Raw genomic sequence first — 20,286 nt, forward strand, 5'->3', positions numbered from 1 at the left:
ACAGAAATGTCCTCTTCAATGTGCGTTACCTTCGACCCTTCTCTGCTGGAAAGCCCTCCTGCTGTGATTTCCAGAGTTGAAAGGAGTGGACTTCACTGCCACAAAAAAGGGGTCGCTGGATTTGACATATTGGTTGTGATAAAAGAGAACAACTTCCCTAGCAGTGTGCAGGATTTAATCTACAAAAAAGTAAAACTCTGAAGTAGACTTGTTTTTTTTTGCCTTTAAGAGCAGCCAGAGAAATTTGTTTGTGTCATAAAAAAAGCAAAAGAAACATGCGGCTACTTTAACCCGGTGATTTTTGTTGAATCTTAATGATTTTCCAACATGGTGATAATTCAATGTGTGCTGTCAAAAGCTCTGCAACCCGAATCAGTAATCAGCAAACATTGCTGTTGACATTAAAAATAAAACACATTCCATCAGCCTTGTTAGCAGGGAACAAAACATTAACAGCGCGCCGCTTTTTTCTAAGAGTTAGGCCAAATGTGTGGTAATGTGAGGCTTTCACTGGAGAATAGATGCGTGCTTTTATTCACAATGAGGTGACAAGTACATTTTTCAAAATTCAACAGAAAACCCAGTGTTGCAGTGGGGTGAACGTACGGATCCTCAAGTGAAAGCGTAATTACGCCAAATAATGTGCAATCATGCCAAGCTCCTCTGTCTCTCCCCCTTAAAACCATCACAAATCAGTTTTGTATGAATGTGTAATTATGTTTGCAGCACAGAGAAAAAATCAATTGGCATCCTGCAATTTGCTTCCTAGTTTGGAGGCAGTGCACTGTACATCTGAAACGGGGTTTGTGTCTGCAGCCAGCATTGTCGCCAAACATTCAAAAGCAGCTTGTTGCATTTCTTCTCCCCGCGCTGACATCTGCTGGTCTTCAGTGATCCACTTAACAAAGACCTTCTGGAAAAGAATGTGAGTGCAAGATAACTAAATAGGCATTTGGCTTAATATAAGGTTACTGTTTGTTCTCCTTTACAGCACTCAATTTGAAATAATCACAGTCTTTATGGAGCCGAGGTGGTTGTGGGTATTTGATAATGTGGTTCTTGATTTGAACAGCTCTCTTGAGTTCAGCAGAACGAGAAGTATGTAAGTGTGCATACCAGTCAGAGAGGGTAACTGCATTTTACCAGAAGAATATGTCAGGTCTATACTTCACCATTGTGCAGCTTTAAGGACTTCGACACACATCATCCAACCAACCAATTTTCGATAAAGTGCACATCAAATGCACACTGATAAGATATGGGCACATGTCAGGAGAAAATCTCAAACAGCAGCGGCTTATCAAGACAGAATCTGTCTGGGCCTGCTGAAAAGATGTGACAAGGGAAAAGGAGTGCAGGACAGGTGTGCATCAAATATTATCAAATTAAATCCTGTCACCAAAAGTGCATATTCTCATAACGTGGACAATATAATAAGTATATAATAATATAAGTCAGCTATAACAAAATACCCCTGTGGGATCTGCCCTGCCCTGTGTTGAGAATACAAAAGCCATGCTCAAATATGACCTGACTTTTGATTTAATCCTTTTTATTAAAAAAAAAAACCTTGTTGAGTAATGCACTCATTATGAATTTATTCCAGGACAGGTACAGTTATGGTCCAGGCATTGATAACATTATGACCAGGTTTAACACAGGGTGTGGTTATAGACCCTTCAAATGAGTACTTGCCTTGATGCAATCTCAAAAATGTTGCTTATTTATCTTTTTAGGAGAACATTATAATACAAACTACCACCTGTTAAAGTAGGAGTGTATAGGATTTTGTGGCAGAATTCAACAGAAAACCCCTGAAGACTCCTCCTTTTCAAAGGCATCTTGAAGAACTAGGGTGGCCTTCAGGTATTGTACAAACAATAAAGGATCTCTCTAGAGACAGTGTTTGGTTTGTTTGTTTTTGGGCTACTGTATAAAAATGTTGGTGCAACATGGCAAGCTCCTTGAAGAAAAGCCGCTCCCTATGTGAATAAAATCGGTTTCTAAGGTAACGAAAACAAAGAAATTAAGGTTTTTTAGAATGCATGGACTGTTTTTATTGTGTATTATTTTGTCAAGTTTTCCAGAAATAACAGAAAACCTGCTTAGAAGCGAAATTCTCATATAATTAACAATTAAGGACCCACTTTAAAGAGATAAATATAAAATAAAATAATGTGCAACGCCATCATTCAATTTAATGTTGCTTTTATTTAATTTATTCTCTTTAATTCCATTGTTAATTGGGTTTGTAACCGTATTGATGAATCTCAGCTCAACCTTCCAGTTCTTTCTTTACCGCTATAGTATATTTCAAGTATCAATCCCTTACCTCCAACAGTGAATTCAATCTTTTTTTTTTTCTGACTGGCAGTTTGGACCTCCAAGGTGAAAAACCAAGCAATGTGAAGTTGTTTTTTAACTGAAACTGTTAGAAAAGGTTAACAGGAATAGTCTGGGGAAGGAAATATAGGCAGTATTTACAATGTGTATTTTAGTGTTTTTAAGGTAGTATGAATTTTTTGTCATTTGTATTGTCGTTATGTCTGCTATGTTTTTAAGACATTACGCTTTTTCATGTATATTCTATTATTGTGTTGTCTGCTATGATTTTAATATATGATTACTTTCCATGTCTTTTAGTATTGTTGTGATTTCTGCTGTGTTGTTGTCTTCATTTCCAAAAATGAAATTTTACAAATGCAAAGCATTTTTTATTAATAAGTCCTTTAATTATATGTTATTAATATGTGTATGAATGCAAGGTGGTGCACACACACAAGCACAGACACACACACACACACACACACACACACACACACACACACACACACACACACACACACACACACACACACACACACACACACACACACACAGCCTAATGCCACATATTCATACTCAACACAAGCAGAGGCCATCTGGCAATCCTGGCAAATGTCAAAGGTCTGCTCTGGGCCATGGCTCGCAGAAATTCTCATGAGCAAATTGAGAAAATAGGCATATCTTTGTGAACGAATATGAAAGCTGCAAGGCACAGCCATTGCATCGACTACAACGTCATCGAATGCTCAGTTCAACAAAACCAATTAATAGTGGCGAGGGAGTAATCGATGATTCAGTGATTGCTATTAACTACACAAGTAGGAAATAGCTCCAGTGACCCTCATCAAAGTGGAGCAGTCTGCAGTGACATCAACAGTTTGGAGGTGGCGGCACTTTGCACACATTGCATTGAGGTGCGGCTCTGTTTTGTGGTGATATGGATTGTCCTCCATGCATCCATCACCGGCTGAACAGGTGGTCCTGTTATGATCCTCAAGCACATTTAGTTTTCTCAATATGATTTCATCTAATAAATTGTAATGGGGTTTTTTCTGCAATTTCTTTGATGAATTTATTGCTGGACTGTCATTGCATTGCAGCTGCAATCTATTGTTAATTGTATTAGGTTTTATTTTCATTTTATTGCAATTCATTTCTCTTTCTGGTATGTTGTTAGTGTTGTCCCTTTACGCTTTAAGCCTTAAACACTTTGTATTGAAAATAGCTATGTTAATTAGACTTTATAACATGACAACCCCTTTGTGACAAGACTTTAGAGCATATGTGCACGAAAGAATGAATATGGTGTTTATTGTGAGCTCCAGCGGTTCCTTAATTTGACAATACAAAATCATATAACAGTGCAAGGCACTGTTTGAGTTGTCAGGCCATCTCAAGGACTCCTGTTGGCGTAAACACGGTTATTGAACTGATGGGTGACAGAGTTGATATAACCAAGAATCATATGCTTCAGGTTTTACACAACAGAAGCAAACACAAATAAGCCACCACATAACCTGCAGCGATCGTCTCCAACTGCCTACATGACTACATGTAACACAGAAATAGGTACTAATATGAAAATGTAAAAACCACGGGGGCTATGCAAATGCCAGACTTATCCTTTAATGCAATGAGGAGCTATAGTAGTTTCCTGGATTGTTTTTCCCATTAATATTCAAACTAATACAGCAAGGCGCTCCAACATCTTAATGCCCTGTCCTCTGTAGGAGGTCGAAGTCTCTATTGTTCTTGTTTTATTGTGTATACAGGAATATCTTCATAGACAAACACAAGCTGTGATGACAATTTAATTTCATGCTATTTACAGTGGTGAAGGAATACAATGAAACACTTTCAGAAAATACAATTTTATAATATGTTTTTACAACAATGGATGTAGTTATGTTCCCTAAGGCTGATCAGAGTAATATGAGAAATAAAAACAGCACTTTTCATGCTCTAGTATTTACCGTGGTAATTATTGTAGTTTTTTCTACAAAATGTTCTTAATATAATACAAACAGGCAGTCAGGAAAGCTTGTGTGCCTCCATCAAAGTCACTTGAAGACTTGCCAACTGTAGCTTGTCATCCTGATAAAACAAAGAGTTTTCACTGCTGGTTTCCCACCAACAGTGCAGAAATATCAATGGATGTAGATGGGTGAAGTACTGTTTGATATTATAAAACAAGTGAAGACAGGCAAGTCCTACATGATGAGGACTTATCTGAGGAAAGTCATTATTCTCATTATTTTCAGTTTTCAAATGTGGAGTTGCCAAACGTTCCCTCCTGAGGAATCATGCTGAGACGTTATGACGATTTGCAGCAGAGTGTTGACATGGCTGGAAATTGATTAGGAATTCATATTTTCATCTATTCAGCAACTGTGGAAGTCAGAGCTCATCTTACTTCAAGTTTGAAGAAGCGTAGAAATAGAGAAAAACAGAGAAAGAGAAACCAAGGAAGACAAAATATCTCTTCTGCCCTCCCCGGTGAGCGAGACAAATTGATTGTATTATTCCTGCCTGTTGGCTGTCACTATAATATAATGCTATAAAAAAAAACAGCTATAGGAGCAGCAGGGAGTTTATGCATCATAGCAAGATAGTTGATGATTCTCATTTCAAGAAGAACATATACAATGAGTTACCATTCAGTCTGCGTTAGCCCTCCCACCACCACAGAAATGACTCAGAATCTGCGAGGTTTGTAAAAAATCAAAATAATACAGCTTTCAGTTCACAGTTACCCTAATGGAGACAAAAGACAGCCATGCTCAATGAACGATTTTATGAGAGAAGCAAGGATGCAAAAGGAAAAGGGCTAAAGTCGTACTCAACGCTTTTTAATTGTTAAAATGATAACTTCCAAATGATGTAATTACAACATAGAATTTACTAAATCACCATTTTATTGGCACTCACATCTAATGAATGAAAGGTACCTGTCAAATTATTCACTTTTTTCTAGAAGACAACTATTACGGTCATCATTTGGGGATTTCGAAATGTTAACTGTTGCGGTAAAAGATAGTGGAGCATAGTGGTATTCTTCCATTATTTCTCAAATAACCAAATGCATTTTTTTCATCTTTCATTTTATACGTTAAATTGGTACAAACTAATCTCCATTAAATACAGTAAGTTAGTATGATAGTAGATGTTCAAACAAAGCACACTCTAATGATCGTGTTAACTTTACACATTTATTAACAATAGTATTTAGTTTAATAGTTACAACCACCAAGAGACTTGCCAGGATACACAATTATATTTAATTTGATCTGGGAAATAAGAGATTATTAAAGCAAAAAGAAAAAGTATTCCAGGATCAAAGAAAAAACATTAAAAGGAAACATATATACACTACTGTACAGGAAATATTCCTTTAAACAAACTGTACAGTTAACTGTGTTATTATAAATGTATGTTGACATAAAAGCTATCTACACACATTTTATTTTTTTTGTAGGTTTGGGGAGACATTTACATTGTATTCCTGAGAGCTTCTCCACTGGAATAATGAAACCAGCTGAAATGTTTGGAGGGGTAATCAATACTCTGGCTCTCCTCCCCCTAACCCACTATTGCAGTCATACGGTGACTATAACACACCCTATTAACCAGAATGACCCAGAACCCAGGTGGTGGGCTACTTATTCATCCTGCTGCTTCTTATGCAGTGTGGTGTAAAATCGGCAAAAAACTGTTATTAAAACACTTCCCCAGGATATAATTTACCAGAGGCTGGTGAGCTTGGATAAAGGCCAACATGTTTAGAATCCATTTCGCTCCTAGGAAGCCACTGCGGAAAAAAAGCAACTGTAGGTCCCTGGTAATTGCTACAACAACCTATGAACCTCTTTAATTTCCACACATCCTGAAGGGATCAAATGATTGCCCTAAGTAAGGCGTCAGCACTGAGGTTTTATGTGTGTGTGGGAGTGTTTCTGTGTTGTCGAGCAGGCCAACCGGTGTTGTCCCCGGCTCTTGACGAGGGCTGCTGCTGTGCAAACATCGGCCCCTGGGAGTCAGCCGGACTGAGGCGGTATGTGCGAGGTGTCGTGGATGAAATATGATTTGAATGCTCTCTCTGAAATGGGAAATATCACATTTGAGGCTTACAGTATATGTCTCCATGCCCTTAAGATACAGAGGTTCATTACACACCGGCTTTGATGTATCTGAGAGAATTTCAATGTTTATCGTCGTGGTCTCTCCCGGTGCCGTGACGCCTGCATTAATATCACACAGCCCCACTGTTGTTTTTCCTTCTGAACTCAGCATGCGGAATGGATAACCGTGGCCTCATTTGTCTGCCTCGGCAGCTTTCCGGGTCAACAGCGACGCAGCGAGCACATTTTGTCAGTGCGTTTGGTGGGATATGGTCCAATTTGAAAGACAGGGGGAATCAATGTTTCTTTTTTTTCTTTTTCTAAAGTGAAGATGTAGCCAGAACAATAGACCTGTAGTTAAGTGAGGGATGTCGTTAAAAGGTGGTGACAAAGATTAGTATTATGGGCATCACCTCATGTATTTTGCAGCGCGTGATAGGTCCAATCACTTTAGCTTATGGGGGCTTAGGCTCTCAACGCATCATCGGTAGTCCATCAGTGATGTGAAGACGAGCACCAAGGTGGTACAATAGCCTTTTAAAATGCTTTAAAAGCATGTCTCTCCCGCATACTGATCAGCCCCAGAACAAAAAGCAGTATTCATCCATTTGGTCACATCCTGAGTCAGGAACTGCGCTGCCATACTTCTCTTAAATCCAATTAAAAATACATCGGACTTCTTGGCTGTCAGACAACTCGCACCTTCAAAAACATAGTACGATCTGATTCTAGTACCTTTAGACAGCCAGTTTAAAAAGAAGGTTTCCTTGATGCATTATGATCAGCAGAGGATTTGTCATAGCCAGAACTGTTTCCACATCTTGAAAGGTTGCAGAGCTGTGCCATCAATTTGCTTTGGTCAGCATTACCATTACAAACTTGACAATTTGGCTTCCCACAGCTCAGCTTTTACCCCCCACACCAATCTCACTGCCACTTAAAAAGCTATCTGCCACGAGTCACACTACATCACAACCCACATTTCATGCATATGTGTATCGTCCACGCATGCTGGTGGAAACGTCTTTTTGAGTACATTTTCTGCTGGGTTTAGAAAACGCTGTCTTAATAAATGTCAGACTGTACACTAGTAGATATTTTCACAAAAAGGGACAATCTAAGGGAAGTTAAACATATCCGTCCTTACAAACTTGAACAATGTACATTTGTTTTAGAAAATTGAATAAATAAGAAACAGCATTATGATTTATTTATTATAAAACAGCGCCCTATCTGTTTTGGAAAATATGATATTGGAGCCAGAAATTTTATGGAACATAACTTGTGGTTCTAGTGGTAGATTACACATCATAAATTGGAATTAGAGTGTTTCAAACAAACCACATTTAATTGAATGCTATTGAACCCCAGGCCTTAGTATCACCATTCTGGATCTGGGCTAACTCAACAACAAGTTCCATTACAAGGTTCTGGACTTTATAGAAAAAAAATGAAGAAAAAAACTTTAGGTAACATGAAAATGATTTAATTATTCCTAGAAAAATCCAAATCTAAGTGCTGACAGCCTTATCTATTTTATTCTATGATTAATAAATGCTCCTACACTAATTGGTTTTCAACCTTACATGACCTTGCTGTGTAGCAGTTTTTTGTTAAAATGAAAAAGTTACCTCAGGGTTTATCATTTTCCATAATATGTTTACATTATTTTTCCGCCTCCTGTAGCTTGTTAAGGGATTTGCTGCATAGATAATGAATGCCTGTGAATACATAAATGACTGTTAGAACATGTTTTTGGAAATTTGGGATGTTTTCATTAATGAGGACAGCGGGGCGAGTGTCAGTAAGCCTATAGCCGGCATATCCGAGGGGGTTCGGCAATCACTCTCCTATCAGGGGGTGATCTAGCCACTGTAACCAGATTACATGGGGGGGAACCCAAGAGGCTGCCTTTATAATTACTTTGCTGATTGGAAAAATAAGAACCTCTAACAAGCTCTGTCAATCAAGTATGCACTGTTTTCTACAACGTCTATGTAGAGAAAAAATATTAAGCCTTTTCTGTGTTATTATACAGCCTGCAGATCTTGTCGAATACCTGAAGGTTGGCCAATTTATTTGTTTCACGAACAAAACAATGGAAATACATAAACCCTGCGTATACATAAACATTTGAGCTTCAGTGATTCCATCCTCCAACACACATGTTGAGGAAAGTGCATGTAATAGTGTTTGCCTTGGTGTGTGTGAATGTTATCGCGCATGCATGGGTATTTGCATGAGCTTTTAGCCTGTGTGTCCAACACAGGCTAAACCAAATCCAACAGAAAGTGTTTGTTTATTTGTGTTTTTCCCCATTGTGGTTCGCCCTCATACTAATCCCTATTTGAGGACTTATTCTGGTCTGTTGTTTGGGGTGAGACTCAAACTTGATAGCAAAGCTTGGCAGGAAGGAAGGAAGCCTCTCACTCTCCTGCTGGCATGTAATTGAAGCATACCATTAGGCGCCATGTGTCACACAAAAAGGCACCAAATAATACAGCGCAAATAAGGGCCAACCTGCAGAATGGCATTCTGGGAAGATAATAAGGACAACATGCGAGCAACTGAGCTGTATCTGCAAGTCACAGAGGGTGTTTGGTTTGTTGGGTAACTTTAACAATTTGTTCTGTACAGCATCCATAAAAGTCATCGATTCACTGTTTGCAGCAAGCAGCTCATTTTTCAATCTAGCAATGATATCAGTATTTACCATAATAACCAGGTGGAACCTAGATGACTCACACTATCTTATGTTTAAACTAACATAACTGGGTATTATGTGTATTGAACATAAGAGATGAGATATGAGACAATAATGCAAAAACACACATGTACATACACACTTACTTCTCTTGCTTGTATGCACACATTGGCTGAAAACGGCAGCACAAGGATGAAATACCCTTGTAAAGAGGGTCTTCAACAGAACAAGTTTAAAAAATGAATGCATTGGGATCAACCTGGCCCCTTTGCAAAATTCATATTGTTTTTGTGTAAGGCTTTAACACACTGACAAATAAACAAATCAAAAGAAGACAAAACAAGTGGCTGTGATGAAATTTGTCTGCAATGACGCGTAATTTAGCCCGAGTGGAGCACTGAGAGATGTGGTAGGGACTGCTCACCCCTATGTTTTCATCCTCTGAGACAGATGCTGCTACTGCAGCGCTTACTTTGGGCATTGTGGGGAAGAGAAAAAAAAAAAAGAAATAGCTGCATAAGAGAAAGAGAGTCGCACTGCTGACTTATTCATGGGCAGCTCTCAACTACTGTACAAGTGAGAACCAGTAGAAACCATTCAATGTGTAAAAATTCAGATTTTCCTTTGTATATGCAAAGCAAACTATTCATACTTGTATATAATAATAATATAGCTTGCTGTGTGATTAATTGCCTGCCTGGCATCCTGCTTGCCAATGTGCAGGAGTTTGATGATTGGCTTGCTCTTGATGTCCCTGCCTGCATTAATTTACAACTGGAATTCAGGAACTGTGATATCTGTGAAACTTGGCTAAATCCTACTAAATCCTCCTAAAAACTACATATCAAGCTATACACTAAGAGTCACCCACCAACTGCATTCACCAATCCTTGAAACCAGTTAAGTCATTTATGGTTCTTTTTTATTAATGTGTAAAATTATTTTACTGATGTTGAAGATCTACTGTAGTCAAATATCAGTTTAGCTTTACAGCAACTACGAGCTCTTACTTTGTGTATGCATAGTTTTTTGCATGAGAGCTGGAGCCAAACCAGGACACATGGAGGATTCTGGTGTATGTTTTGCATTTTTTATCAAGCTTCACAGAAAAAAAGGCATATTTAAAATGTATTAGTTCAGTACAAAGTGTGTTTTTCCAAGACTGTATGTCCCCACACATGCAGACTGTATGTCCCCACACATGCACCCAATGCTGTAGTTTTTCCTACTGTTTTTCTTCTGTTTACAATATGCTTCTGATAATGGAAAGACAATTACATATAATATAGATATGGAAATATATCTATATATATATATATATGTATATATATCTACTGTTTATGTACCACAACATTAACTAAATTCTAACTGGATGCAAATGACCATGCTATTGAGCTATTGAACTCAAAATAACAATAGGCTTCATTTATTGTATGATTTTCATTGTAAATACAAGCAGCTTAAGACATTACACTTTCAATTAAACTGTACAAACATTTTGCAATATGCGGACATGCAATTATCTATTTTTAATGAGCCAGTCGGGAATTTCAATCCAGTTAACAGCTGAGCTCTTCATTCTTCTCCGTGACCTCCATTATGTGAGAGGACTGTACTGTATTGTAATGAACCAAATGGAAATTGTATTTTTTTTCATAAATGCTTGATTTTGTCACCGTCTGCTATAGGGAAAAAATGGAGTTCAATAATGGGTAATTGGTGAAAACTCAACAATTCCTTACACCTATTCAATTATTTTAGGGTGTTTGAACAGCAGTGAAAAAATAAGAAACTCTCTTAGCCTCAAGGCAGAATAAATAAATCATAAGGAAAACTGATAACATAAAACAATTTTGAATGTATTAATGCCCAAAAGTTCTTTAAACAATACGTTAGAAATACAGTATGTTCTATTGCGATGTTTTGGCATTAACTTGGGACGAATTACTCACATTTCATATCTAGCCTTGTAATTGCCTGCTTTCAACACTATCGTGAAATAAAGCAAGCAATATGAAGAGAGATTACCTCAAATCAACATGTGTCCCCAGATTTATGCCACCATCAGAAGATGAAGTTATGGCCTACATGGCTGAAACAGCACAATCTGTATGAAAAGCTGCAGCAGTAGTGGCTCATTCTGGTTGCATCATTAATTAATAAAATGTCCTCATCTAATTTCTCACCATCCTGATGGATTTCTTTGTATTCTAGCAGTAGGTTTGTGTTTGGCTGTAACCTTCAGAATGATAGGCCTGCCTTTTCTCTCCTTGTTGTTACTGAACTAATTTTCTATTCAGGCACAAAACTCTTATCAGGGGAAAGTTATCCGATCAAAGAGGTGTACAAAAGTTTTTTGTGGTGAAGTGCCAGCAGCAAATTGTGACATGATTCACTGGAGTCTGCGAGAGGCTTTTTGACAGATGAGATCAGAAGAAAAGAGGATATGGACAATCCAAGTTATGCAACTGATTTGTTCTCAGAAGGAAAAGGGAATAAATGATTGTTGCCACATATTAAATAAACTCTAAAGAAACTTAATATGTGTGTTTAATGAGTCCAGGGGGCTTTTGTAAAGTTTTAAAGGGGCCTTGGAAATTCAAAATCGTTACTTTTTGAATGAACAAAACCTCCCTAGAAGTTCTTCTATTTATGCTGCTGCATTATTCATGTACCCGGCAATTGTAATAATTTCCTTAATGCAGAGTCAGGCATATGACATCCATCAATCTCATGCAGACGATGAATAAGACAAATGGACATGCTTACATTAACTTTACAGACACCTTCAACTAATATTTACACACAGCACTGTAAAATAAACAGTTGCGTAATTGCACTATTCCACAGCTCATAAAGACTCTCAGTATCCATTAACGTGAGGTAATTAGTCGTAATTTGCATCATTAAAGACAAAACAATGCATAATTGTTTATGAATACTCAATCAGAGCATAATTACCTAGTCTTGATTTGCATCTTCAGGCTGGAGAGACACAAAAAAATGCAAAAGAGGTAGTCTTTGTTGTTTGACTGAAGAACAACCTCTTTCTCCTCCCCTGCTCCCCCACGAACACAGTTCTTCAGCTTTAGCAAACCCTGAAATTTGGCTTTTTAATTGCTGCTGGCCCATTTTTCCTCTCTCTTCTTTCTTTGTGGGGGGAAAACGGAAAGCGCACAACAAAGTTGATGCTTTTGTCTTGTACTGTAGACTGTAAGACTGGGTCTGCAGAGTAGCATTTTCTCATTTTGTCGGGTATATAAAAAGTGAAGATCATTAGCTGCTGAGAAGACATAATGAGGGGAGAACTGTAGAGGAATACTGTGTTGTGTGTGTGATGTGTGTCAACTTTCAGTCAGTGAATGCTTTGAGTATATATGCATGTGCAAATGTTGCTTACTATGACAGCTTTACATTTATAGTGGTGATTATTTTACTTGTATTGCACGGTATATATGTGTGTGTGTCTATCTTCCCTACTATGTTGGCTACTGTTTACTTATATGGGCATCCATTCAGGGGGAGTACAATTACACCTGGGAAAAAAATTGTACAATGTCTGTGGTTCAGGGGAAGGTTTGTAAGGACGTAATGATTTGAATCTTACAAGCATTACTGACACCTGTAGGTAGCTCGAAAATAATGACACAATCAGCATACATGTGCATGCATGTGTGTTTTCTTATGCACAAGACAGGACGAAAAAGGGACTCTCTTAAAGAGAGAAAAACATTCCAAAGTGCTACTAGAGGATCAGAAAAAAAAAACAAGCTTCCTTTAATATAAAAACAAGTAATACGTTGCTGATAGATTGCGCTCTGCATGGGCTTGGCGAGTGCACATTTAAAAAAAAAAGAAAAACGTGTTGCAAACCAAGTTTCTCAAAGAAACAGTGTTACAAGGTAAGCACCTGGTAAAGTACAGTGTTGTTGGATCATGACGCAAATCAGAGGTTATAAGTCAGCATATATTTGCCACTTCTTTGTTCTGTCTCTTGTGATCCCCCAAACTTCATGGAGGTGCGATGCAAAATCGCTGGAACATTCTTTCAATGATCAGGCTCAGATGCTTCTTTGTCCTGCCCAAACAAACCAGTTCTGTGAGTTTTGCCAGACATCTGTTTGACAAAAGCTAAGCCTCTTTCTTTTGTCTCTGATATCCCATTGTACGGAATTTCCTGAATCTGCCATGACATGTATTCTTAGTTTGTTATCATTTTTAATCAGGTTTTTGAAGATTTATGTTTTACAGACCCTGTGTGATTAAATGTATTATTGCCATATATTGTTTTATACAGGATTTAGTTGAGTTTATTTAATTTTATGAGAGGGTGGGCATTGAATCACACACAACTACAAAGATATCAAGGAATAAAGTCCAAGACTGTATTTTTTGGGAGAAGGTGTGTCTGAAAATGAGATGCTATAATTGCCGGCCATCTCGTTCTTGTATTCGGTCATCCATCTTCTTAAACTAGACAAAACCACTCCTTACCCATAAAAGCTGCATGCCGTGCCGTTGCTAATTTAGAGTTACAGCATCTTTTTCATTCCAATTCAAGCACTTCCCACATCATAGAGGATCATTGCATATGCATATGGGTGATCAACAGAGAGATCTCCCCCCACACACACACACACACACACACACACACACACGCCAACTACCACAGTACACACCTGTATATTGTACCAGACTCGCTTTGATAGCTGTCGTACCACTCTGCAGGATGTTGAGTATAAATTAACGAATTAACACACATGCATGCACAGCAAGAGACACGCAAATAGACATAAGTACACACGCCTGTCTGCCCAACACCTACACTCCATCACTCACACACACACACACACACACACACACCACCTCCCCCGCCCTCACCCAGATGGTCCGTCCAAGCTACAGAGCTGTGAAACACTGAGGCCACAGAGCAACAGTTCAAGGGATTCTGACTTCCCAGCTAAGCTTTTAACATGCGCAACAACGGCGCACAGCCACTGCATATGAGGCTATGTGCCAGAGACAGAAAGACAAAGAGAAAGAAAGACAGGCAGAAAGAAAGAAAGAAAGGGAGCCAGAGTGAGAGACAGGGAGAGCAGACACAGAGACACAGCTCCCCACAGTGGAGCGGTATTGTACAGTCTACAAAATGCCATAGGAAACATAAAAAAAGATGTAAAAGCTTCAACACAGAGCTTTATTTATGTCACTTACGTTCCAGGTTTGCACTTCTGCTCCTCACAGCAGCGGCTATAGTTCAGTTAGACCACTCTTTAATGCTCCACAAGGGAAGTGTTTATTGCAGAATAGCATTACAGCTTTTTTTATACAGCAAAGGAGAAAAAAAAAGCTTTGCAGGACACTATGGGCCCCTGAGATGCACTTTCAGAGTCTGCGGCATCAGGATTTCCCCCCAAAAGTACGTAGTTAAATTAGTGTGGGTTTTTTAAAGTGTCGGTTACTTGCTGTCTTTGTCATTGTCTTGACTTTTTATATCAAATCAAATACTGTTTGTATGGAGTGGTACATTTGCAATTCAGGGTATGCCCCAGTTCAAGCCAAATGAAATCAGAGAATAAGGTAAACACAGCCTGAACAGTGGTGAGGCAGGCTAATCAAGTATGTGAGTCACTCTCAAACTGTAATCACAGGGGGAGCAAGGAGAGAGACAGAGTGAGATTGAATTGATTAAAAATTGAAATCCCAGACCAAATATGTTCTAAAAGAAGTTAGATATAATTAAGTGGATAATTGATTTTTTGAATTTAATTCCCCCAGTCTCTGCGTCCATTTTCTACTGTAGGGGATCTATGTGTGGAACATGAGAATGTCAGTAAAATATGAACAATGATGACAGAGTTGTTATTTAGGTCTTTAAAGTATTCACCTACAACATTATTGGATTATTATTTTTGATTTAGCATCCTGTATGATACAAAAGTTAAAGTGTGATTTCTGATTATTATAATATTAGCACATTTAGCTATTTAGCCATGATTATCTTTCATATCTAGCATTATGAATCCTAATGATTGTAGGTATAGAGTAACCATTATTAGTCATCTTATGTCTCCTTTATTAATCGTGGTTGGTGGGTCGGATCCCACTGGCATCAGACATTACATTACATTACAGTCATTTAGCAGACGCTTTTATCCAAAGCAGTAGTATATTACATATCATTCACCCATTCACACACTGATGACAGGCTACCATGCAAGGTGCCACCATCAGACTCTAACTAACATTCATGCAACATCCAGTCCACACCGATGGCAAGCCTTCGGGAGCAACTTGGGGTTAAGTGTCTTGCCCAAGGACACATCGACTGCCGAAGCCGGGTATCGAACCACCGACCCTCTGATTGGAGAACTACCTTACTCTCCACTACGCCACAGCCGCCCCCAGACTGCTCAACAGTTCAATAGATTCAAATAAACAATCTCTATTTTTGCTATGATATTGCTAAGCTCTGTATAGGTCTGTATAGGTCTTCTTTATGTAAAAGTGTTTATTTAACCCCACAGAGGTGACAAGCAGCATCAGACTATAACATAGAGAATAGTTAATTATCTACTAAGTATGCGTGAGCTGCATTGTCATTATTCAAATAAGAACTGACCATGGACATGCAGGGAGCTAAACGGTCTCTGGAAGTTTCTGTTGCCAGTTCCACTGTTTGTAAATGGCTCTTTTGTAAATCTTTGGTTATACAGTAGACCTTGTTATACTGGACCCTGTTCTCTGGGGTTGAGTGAAGGTTGGGTCACTATCGCATGTGATGGCATGTAACATAGAACAGTTTAAACCGTATTTGGTTTTGCATAGATTTTTTGTATCTTGCCAATTGTGTACAGACATTGTTGTAAAATACAATTAAATAAAAAAAAATATATATATATTTGCGGTATTCTCTGTTCTTAACTAGCTCACAATTACAAAAAAGTGCAATTAAACACACAGCACCTAATAATGAGAAATCCTAAGCAGCTGCATTCACATTGACTGTATTATTTATTCATTGTCAGTGCTCTTGACAAACTGCTTTTACGGGTAGCTTTTAATAGCTTGTCATTATGCTGTGTATGGCCCTCCCACGGCTTTCACCAGCCAAATTATTGGCATCTTACAATAATGGTTTATGTAAATGAACATGCTTATGTAAAGTGTAATTATCAAGGTCTCATAAGCAGGTGGGATGTTAGAACAGACCTTGATGCACACTTTTTAAACAGATGTTCTCCCCATCCACAACTTCTTTATCATATTCCCATTTTGCAGTGCGTGGCTCATAAAGTGTCCTGCAGCAGTTTGATATACACATACACACACAGTGGTGTTTTTACGACTTCTTGGGACATTACATTGACTTACATTCATTTCCTTGAGACTTGCCCTAACCCTAAACGCTACCAGCAACCCTTACCTTAAGGTTAGACCAAGTCGTTACCTTAAAATGTATGATTTATGTTACGGGGATGTGCATTTTGTCCCCATAAGGAGATAGTCCCCACAATGCCTAAATAGATTGATGTCCCCACAAGATGGGTAAAACTTGCCCACACACACACAGTAAAAACTCTCATTTGAATGCTTTGGGAATGGAAGTCATCCAAACTTTTTTAATATCTACAAACCAAAAGCACATTTTACGTCCTTAGATGTATCTGATTTATAACGGGACTCTCAGTTGGGCTTGAAATAAGTGCTGCCACCTTGAGATAACATACAATACAACCAGACAAAAATACATGCAGAAATTCTACTTCATCTCATTGCTACCTGGGCTTTCATTCCAGCTAAAGCTCTTGAGCTGAATCTGTGATCTTCACATGCTGAAGGACTTGTTCAGTATCCTGTGTGTGTCTGGTCATAAATATGAAACATATTTGATGGTATCAGGGAAGCTCAGATGTGTTAGTCCCTTCTGGAAGTGATTGAATTTCTAAATCCCTCACACTCAGCCACAGTGAAATATTTTCCAACAATAGCCTACTAATCCAGTGTATAAACCAGGTGACTTAATTTAAAATATGTAAGTCAGATTCTGCCACAAATGAACACAAAGTTGTGGACATTGAGGAAAACAACACGGTATTGTGTTGAGAAAACCCAAAAGTGGTTTTCCTTAATCATTAAGTGATAGGTCAGATAGGTTGCAGCTGAGTTGGTGATGAATACCACTCAGAGCGGGTATCTGACAGGTTTTCGTTGCAAACATCATACTGTCAGCATTTCCAGTGGGGTCATTACAGATGCAAATCCCAGTCGCAGCGGTGTTTTATGACACCTGTTCTTGTTTTCCAGGCCGGCCCCGGTAAGTGTCCCGTCGAGGACTTGCAAATCAAGACAGAAAACGAGAGATAGGCGGACAGGTAAGCCCGCTCAGCTGTCAGTTTTGTCCTCCGTCTCCCTTCACTCCCACCCTCCATTTTCCTCCCGATCACAGCTCTGCCATTTGTGTTCCCATCAGTCATTTTCATAGCCTCATCCCTCTCCCCTTCTCACTCTCTCTCTCTCTCTCTGTATATATGTTAGATGAGGACATTGCACCCTACCTCTGCCTGGCACTTGAGAATCTGCTTCTTTCTGCCACCGGTTGTCTCTGGAGAGTTTGATGCTCATGGGGGTTATGTGTGAACCTTGTCAAAGAGCCCCATCTATCCTGTAGAGATGTCTGGGTTCATGCAAAGGAAACAGGTCCCATAACATGTTGAGGAAATATAGGGCCAGTGGTGAGTAGTGCAACCATGAAATGCAGAACAATCCTGTAAAACCTGCCAAGCACTTCTTGTTTGACAAATCTAGAGATATAAAAGGGAGAGATTATAAGTAAAAAAAAAAAAATAGGCCTACAGTATTGTTATCTGCCTGAATCACAAAGTGAGGTTACAACAATAAAGAAAGTCCAATATACCCTAGGTGAGATGACATAGAGTTACCCGATTTAAGGACACTTGTGGGAAAACTTTATGGAGTAGAATTCAGAACAGTAAACCTAAGAATTACATCTATATTGAACTATTAAGCAACTGGCGGTACTTTCACTGCCAACACTGTGTGTGTCAATGCAGTTGTGTCCATTCTGTAGTGAGGCAAAAGGGAAAGGTGTCGAGGTCGGTGTGTTGAATGTTTCAAGTCTGGCTGTCATGCAGGACTAGCATGGTCTTAAAATAGCGTTATTATGACAAACGGAATGTCCTTAAATGTCGTGCTATTTATACATTTTCCTATATTGCTTACTGGTATCATATGTTAAATTTCCTGTCTAATGGCCAAGGCATTGTGTCATCCTGTAGCCTAGTGGCAGGTGTAACTGAAACATTCAACCATTAAGGTCATCACAATGCTTTCAGCATCAAACAAATCACTGAAGCTTTAACAATAACTACGGTTAACCCTGAGAAATACAGCTAATATGGTTTTGTGCTACCCTTCTACCATGTAGCCATGTGAATTTTTTAATTTTATTTGTTTGCTTCCACAAAGCAGTGTGCCTTGAATTTTACAAGATATTTTCCCCCTCTTAAATACATATAATTCACCTTTGCTTCTGGAGCACCTGCTTTGTAATCATTCTCAGATTCAAGTACCAATTAAACTTGTGGTTTTTATCCCTGTTACAGTGACAAATGCTTTTTTTTTTTACCTTATTTAGAATAAAAGTGCAGGTAAAGAAGTAGCGCATTAGTCTACACCACTAAGGTGAATCCAACCTAAGTCCATGACTCACAAGACAAGTCAGACTTTTTAAGTTGTTGTCAAGCCGCCCTCCCATAAAAAATGTTATGCACAAAAACCTTGCACACTGGTTCATATGTTTTTATTTATTCTATTTGTTGCGTGAATTGAAATATGAGACAAAATCAAATCAGATTATCAATTACCTGCCGCAATTTATCTTTAATTACTACATCTCTGTATTCTTTACTTTGTTAGTTGTGTAAAGCGCTTTGTGCTGGTAGACGAAGTGAATGTTTACCAGGTGCCATGTTAGATGATGACATCTGCATGGACGGTGTCTTTGAGTGGTCAAACAACCAACTATTTTTTATTTTTGACAGATGCTTAGAAAATTGCAAAAATAAAACCTGTTCCAAAATCTTTAATGATGGGCTAAAGTTATGGACTCAGTATGTCAAAGTGATTGACACAACGTGAAGCTGTATTTGCGACAATGTTGCCAATTTCTGACGAAAAATACAGTCTTGGTGTGCATAGGCCTTGAAAAGCCAGGGAGGCCAGAAATACAATATACTTCATCCAGCAGTTGTTCAATATTCTTTGATTCAAATATATTTTTTTACATCCAAAGCTTCTATTGAGGTTTCCAAACAAAAATGGAAATGTATGTTGTCATATTTTATGACATTATCACCCTAAAGAAATATATAAAAAATCCTCAAACAAAATCTTCAATGTGTGTTTGTGTGTGGACAGCCACTCAGTGAACAGTCTGCATACATTACATGGTCAATGCATGCTGCCTGTAAGCAATGCACACATTGAAACACAAAAGCAGTAGATATAATGATAGCGGTAACTGCTGCTTAATGAATGTATGAGAAACACTGATTTATGTGGCCTGATCTTTACCTGCAACTGTGCAGAAATACTAGGTTTAAACAAAGTGAATAGATTTTTGCAGCATTCAAATGTTGGTTTTGAATTCTAATGACAACGTTCTGACTGAACCTTCAAACTATTTGTTACATCCCTACAAGCCACACAACACTCTTCCAGGAAGCCAGAGAGACTGTAAAACTGGAGCACTGACGGGTTGGGTGTATTTGTTTATGTGTTGAGTTGAAATAACAATCTTTCTCCAGAATGTCATAACAACATATTATATTTGAGACCAAAACTATTGTCCCCAAATGTTTTTGTTGAAGCATGATCTGTAGGTATCCTGCAATTTAGTATATTTCGTTTTTCTATGATTTACTGCTAAGCAAGCTAGCAACTGGTTTTACCAGCTGCATGGAGCTAATGTGTTCCTTTACCGTTGAATTACTGGTAGTGTAATGATATGTTTTTACCTCTACTCTTTTAGACTCGAAGTGTACATTTTTTGTACTTCCTATGGGTGTAAAAAACTTTACTAATATTAAATAAAATGTTGACCTTGCTACCTAGATG

Source organism: Anoplopoma fimbria, chromosome 8, assembly GCF_027596085.1.
Source record: "Anoplopoma fimbria isolate UVic2021 breed Golden Eagle Sablefish chromosome 8, Afim_UVic_2022, whole genome shotgun sequence".
Taxonomy (NCBI): Eukaryota; Metazoa; Chordata; class Actinopteri; order Perciformes; family Anoplopomatidae; genus Anoplopoma; species Anoplopoma fimbria.